This window comes from Ipomoea nil, unplaced genomic scaffold (assembly GCF_001879475.1).
Source record: "Ipomoea nil cultivar Tokyo-kokei standard unplaced genomic scaffold, Asagao_1.1 scaffold3399, whole genome shotgun sequence".
Lineage (NCBI taxonomy): Eukaryota > Viridiplantae > Streptophyta > Magnoliopsida > Solanales > Convolvulaceae > Ipomoea > Ipomoea nil.
In genome coordinates, this window is record NW_017619827.1 from 273118 (window position 1) to 279894 (window position 6777).

The window sequence follows — 6777 nt, forward strand, 5'->3', positions numbered from 1 at the left end:
CTGTATGTCCTGTCTTTTTGCAATGCCCACATATGGGTCTGTCCCTCCTTCCTTTGGCATCCTTTTCACTAACTCCCTTTTGCATTTGAAATACTGCAGCTTCAACCATTGGTTTGTGTGCTGCTGAGATTTGTCTATGTTGCTCATCTTCGGAAACCATGTGATATGCACGGCCCAAACTTGGTGTTGGTTTGGCACTGAGAATTTGTGACTTAACAGTAGAAAATTCTTCACCTAGTCCCATGGGAAAATCATACAATTGTTCCTTTTCTTTCATATCAATAAGTTGCTTTGAAATATTGCAAGTGCATCCACTGCAAACACATCTTGGCAATGGTGAAATGGCCATCATCTCATCCCAAAGGCTCTTCAGTTTTGCATAGTAGGATGAGACAGAAGCATTTTCTTGTTTCAACAAGACAACTGATCTCCTAATTTCAAAAGCTCTAGGTGCACTTCCTTTTCCAAATCTTTCTTCAAGGTCCTCCCAAATGTCCCTAGCAGTATTGGCATACCTTACGCTGCTTCTAATGTCTTTGTCCATAGCGCTCTTTAACCAACCTTTAACCATGGCATTACAACGCATCCACTGCTGCAAATATGGTGAATTGGGTTTTGGCATGGATATGGATCCATCAACAAAACCGATCTTGTTTTTGGCAAACAAAGCATCTCGCATATCGTTTACCCATTCTCCGTAATTTCCATTTCGAAGAAGTTCAGTAACATAAATCTGCCCCGGAGTGTCGAAGCATGCAAAAGATAAGGTGACATAACATCCAAGTGCCCGGATTGGCCTTCTGTGATGCCTCCTGGAGCATTATGAGATGTCACCTTATCTTGATGGGCCCTTTCTATTTCTTCGCTGCTCTCATCTGAAGTCTTTGGCGTAACCTTGTTCGCCTTGTCGTCACCAAGCTCTGATGCCATGATGAAAACAACACTGTATGGTTACAAGACTATTATGCGTGGGAAGAATATTAGGAGAAAAGGTTATTTTCATTACTGGTGAAGCCCATAATATATACAAGAACTTAATGAAGGTAATGCTATGCAAAAGACTATTAATATCTGAATGTCCATTATGCTTAAGAGAATTTTCAAGACGACTACAGGAAGACTTCAAACTCATATCATCTAAAGAACTTAACCTGTCAGAATTAAACAAGAAACCAAATATTTTCTCATACTCTTGAAATTGCTCAAACCTAATTTTAAGAGAAACAACAGCTTGATCAACAATGAAAAAATTAATAATTAACTCTAAATGAATCTTCTGCAGATAATGAAACTTCTAATGATGCATTTGAATTTTCATCGAATTGTTTTTTTCTATGGATTTCACGTCTCTTAGGACCCTTGATTATTAATAAATCAATCATTTTCGAATCAAGTCCATCCAAATTTCTTGGATCAAAAATATCACAATTGTTAGTTTCATATAAAGCATCATCATCATTGTTCGGTGAATTATTCATTTTTTCATTCTCTACTTGATCAATATTGTTAATATTAATATGCACATTGTTACCATTTTCAACATTAGTATGATGATTATCCACATTATTTCCATTCTCAACACCAACGCCAACATTTGGATTTTTAGAAAAACTTGTGGTGTTTTAATTATAAACTTATCTAATGCTCCTCTTTGTAATCGTTGTAACTCTTAATTTTTTGTTTGTTTCTTATGTTTTTCATAGCCAGATTCATGTTTTCTAATGTCGGGAGCAATAATATGCAAATATGCAATGCACAGATTCAACAATTGAAATCAAAGTTATCAAACAACAATATTCTAACAAAGAGGCAAGGAGAAATCACATTACACATATTACATATAAAATTAAAAATTTAAAGTTAAAAAGGATTGAAATAACCTGATTGAAATGTCCTTATTTTTTGTTTATTTTCTTTGTCCGTTACTGCCTTACTGCCGTCACGCCGACCAGCACAGCAGCACTCCCGCCTCTCCCGGTGGCCGGTGCGACCGTGCGACAGGTAACACGCCAACACCGATTACACCGCAACAGAATCTACAATATCTACAACAAGGCCTGCAAAAAGTGCCAAGACCATTTTTACTGACAGTCACAGCTGCACTAGTTGATGCTTGATTCCCCTGGTTCTGATTATGTAAAAGAGACAGCAATTTCTGAAATTGTTCAGATGTGAGACCTACATCACCAACCTGATTCACAAGGGAATTAGGAGCTTGTTGCGAGTCCTGAGTTTGTCCAGTTTTAGACTTATATCTTGGGATCCAGCCAGGGGGAAAACCATGTTTCTTGTAGCATTTGTCAATGGTGTGACCAAGTCTCCCGCAGAAAGTACACTTAGGCATACTCTTTCCTGATCCATTCCCATTTCCACTGCCATTATTGTATTTTTTCTTACTGTTTAGGGCTGAAACTGTCACTAGAGGTTCTTCTTCTTCATACTGATCTTGATTGTTTTGCAAAACATTTGGTTGAACTGTATCATTGTTCCTTTGATTGAAAGAGTTTTTAATTTTCCTTTCCAATTTTAAAGCCATACACAACACTTTCTCAATGACAGGAATAGGTTCCATAACAAGAATTGCAGATTTAATACTCTCATACTCTTCACTTAGGCCTTCCAAAAACCTAATGATTTGATCCTCTTCTTTTTCCTTTTGGATTTTGCTTACTAGGGAGCAGGTACACTAAGGAACACATTCACAAGCAGGAATTGGCATCATAGCATTCATTTGCATCCATAAACCATTGCTTTTTGTAAAATAGTCGTTGATTGAGAGATTACCTTGTGAGCATCGATAGATCTCATTTTGCAGTTCAGCAATCTTGTGTGAATCTATCTGAGAATATCTCTTCTTCAGAGTGTTCCACACATCTGATGCAATCTCAAGGTACAAGACTCCTTCTGCAATCGTGGAGCTAAGAGACTTGAGGATCCACGAGCAAACAATGTTGTTGCAACTCCTCCAAACAGAGAATCTCCGATAAGTTTCCTCAGGCCTAGTGATGGATCCATCAACAAATCCATATTTGTTCTTCACCTCGAGAGCAATTTTCATTGATCGACTCCATGACGCATAGTTTACTTCGGACAGAGGCGGAGTGACGAGAATCAAATTAGGATTCTCCTTGATATGGAGATACCAAGGATCGTCGAATTCCTGTGCATGATCGACGTTCATCGGAATCTGACTCGAAGAAGCTCCGGCTCCGGCTTGTTCTGTTGAGCCTCCGTCGTTGTTGTTCTGATTTTCTGACATCACCACCGCTGCGTAGCTGCGGTGCTCTGATACCATGATGAATTATCTCAGGTCATGCATGAGAATCAACCATATTGTTGAGCAAAGTATACTAGAGTCTAAGCAGAGAAGAAAGGTAATTGATTAACATTGAAAAGGGAAGCTCAACATGAGCTTATGTACATAGATAAGAAAGAAGCAGTTATAACTGCCAAAACTGTCTACTACCAAAGGCGAAGGCATCTACCAAAGACGTCTACCAAACGCGTCTACCAAAGACGTCTACCAAACGCGTCTACCAAAGGCGTCTACCAAAAACGTCTACCAAACGCGTCTTCTTGTCTCCATTCTGTTGCTGCGCTGCAGCATTGCACTATATACTTCATCAAAAACATTATACCTTGGAATGATATGATGGTCCTTTGTTCTTCTTCTTCTTCATGTGAGTTTAGATCGATAACTTACATCAATGGCTTCAAACTATGTTACTGCTTCATGTTCGTGGTATGTAGACTAAAGCATGTAGGTTTGAAGATTTATCTTCATCTCCAGTGGGAAGGACATTTGCTTAGATCAATCTTGAAGTGGGACGAACCGATGAAATGTTTTTCCTTTGATTGAGGTTTGATATTATTTTTTTAAATAAAAATTTTAACGAGACAACCCATTAACAATTTAACACACATATTTCAAGTTCTGTTCTCCCCAACTAGATTTTTCTCACCGGGGTTTTCTAGTGTGCTTTTTAACGAGGCGTGAGTAATATCCATGGGAGATTGTTGTGAATAAATATATGTGAACAATAGTAGAGGTATTATATTATGACAATACTTTGAACCAAATTTAGTTAATTTGAACAGAGATCATGTGGCCCTAGATTCTTAATTGAATTCAAATTGTTCATATAAGATTATCTCTAATAAAGGTTAAATATTAAATGTCTTAAATTCAAATAAATTGCAAATTTAGAAATTCCATTAATTAAATGATGATGTTTTTCAAGGTGGTAGGTGGCAGGTAGAACATGTATATATTTTGGAAAAAAAATTAGAAGAAAAATTGTAGTTTTACAAAATTTATGAAAGAAAGATCTCTCACGAATCTGAGCCAGTTGTGAAGAACAACATAAACAAAAAGTGAGTAGAAAATTTTGTGGATCATACGTGCTATTTGAGTTCCAAATTTAACAAATTAATTGGCCCATGTATGTATATGTTAACAAATTAGAGTAAAAGACATTTTTTTTATCTTAGACTTATAGTGACACAGACAATTTTGGTCCTCTATAAAAATTTTTGTCATTTTATGGATAGACTTATTGTGACGAGGACATTTTTTATCCTCGGTAAGTAATTCTGTTAAATGGTTATCTAAAAGGAGGGAAATTGCGTCAATTTAGCTTTATCTCTTGTAATGGTCGCTGCTTTTCGTCTTTCTCCCATGATGATGACACCTTTCTTCTACAATATTTCCCAGTTGATGAAAGAATCCAAAGAACAATAGGGCAAAAACACTCAGATGAGTATGGGTAAGCCATCGTATCCAATCACGAAGATCACCAGCAGCATTCAGCTGGGCAATCAATGGATCTACCATACTCAATCCTCATTGTTCAAACTAGATGACCTCCTGAGCCGGGATATCCATGACAAGTTAGAGATTTTTACTCTGGAGGACGACCCCAATGTGAAGGATGAAAGCTTCTGGAGCATGACAACCTCAGGTAAGTTCAAAGTTAGCTCTGTCTATAATCATAATAATGCAGACGGCCTTGACTTTCAGGATGGTGGTTGGAAAAATATTTGGAGGCTAATGGTGCCTAGGAAACTGTAATGAGAAATAATAGGAAACAAAAAATGAGTAAAAAAGAGTAACCAACATGCCTGCAAAAAATCCAAAAGGCAGACGATCAAGTGGAAGAGATCATGGTCGGAAGATCTGACTCCCTGTTGAGTATACTAAGAAATTCTTTGAACTTAAGAAGTTGTTTGGGCACTAAAGGCCAAGCTTAACCCTCAAATGGCTTTTTGAGAACTCCAGGGCGGCTATCGATGACTCCCCGAACCCTAATGATGTTGCCACTATATGCTACACAAGTAGTACTACTGGAACACCGAAGGTATAACATATTACTTAGTCTGATATCGTAATTGATTGCCTAAACATACCAACCAATTCTGTCTTTTTTTCTTCAATATTGTAGGAGTTGTGTTTACCCATGCAAATTTGGTTGCAAATGTAGTGGGTTTGATTCTCTGTATCAATATGCATTTCACAGATATGTAAATATCAATTACTGCCACACTGCAATACGATAAAGCAATCATAACTTATATTTTGTTGTAATTTCAAGATATAATGACCACTTTCATTTTTCCACATGATATTCAAACTTTTACAGTTCTATATACTTTTGTTATTATTGTTATTGAGTTTGAATTTCTTAATATAGTATATTTTGCAATTATATTATTGAAGTATTATATTATAGGTTTAATAAAGGTATGGGATATTAAGGATCGTTATATCGTGCACTAGGTCGTTTTTATAAGTTGGTGGGGAGTTGACGTGACGGACACCGTTCCGTCCATTACAATTTTTTGTTTTTTTTTTTTGTTTTTTTTTTTTTTTACACTTGTGTTTATGTGTATTCTGTTAAGAGTTTATGTGTATTCTGTTAAGAGTGTATGTGTGTTACGTTAAGAGTTTTTGTGTATTATATTAAGAGTTTATGTGTATTATGTTAAATGTTAGATTATGTGTATGTATTATGTTAGGACTTTATGTGTATTCGACTATAAAATTATGTACATAAGAAACAGGAAACGAAATTTCTATATAAAAAAAATAGATTAAAACGACGTCGTTTTGGGCCAGGACGCACAATTCATTGTGCGCCCTGGAGCACGATATGATTTGCTGGATATTAATTAGTGGGCAGAATTTTTTTAAAAATTTAGTGACCGAAAAAAATCGTAGCAAATTCGTAGCTAAATTTAGCGACATATATTTCTGTTTCTAAACTGTAGGTGAATAGCATCCATTGCATACAACAGAAGAAAACTAGCAGCGGAATTTTCCGTTGCTAGTCCCTTGCAAATTTCGTCATTCGAATCGTCGCGAGGAGGAAAATAGCTACGAATTTTTAAGTTTACTGATAAAAATTCATCGCTAAATTTAGCGACGGAATTAGAATTTGTCGCAACACTTTAGCGACGCCACTTTTAGAGATGGACAGAATCCATCGCTATTCACTTTAGCAATGGACTTTTTCCTTTCTCGCGACGGAATTTTCCGTCGCTATTTCCACATTTTTTAAAGAGTTTGCAACATTAAAATTGAAAAGTATAAAATAATCTATTGAATTTAGGGATAAATAATACAACTAGCACGTTTTCAAAAAAAAAAAACAATTAAATAAATAAATACAAGTAACCCCTTTTTACTATGAATAAATGAATAAATAAATGCCTAATTAGCAAATAGCCATTTGCACCAATTGACAATCGAGGTTCGATCTTGTTTTTGTAACGACCCTG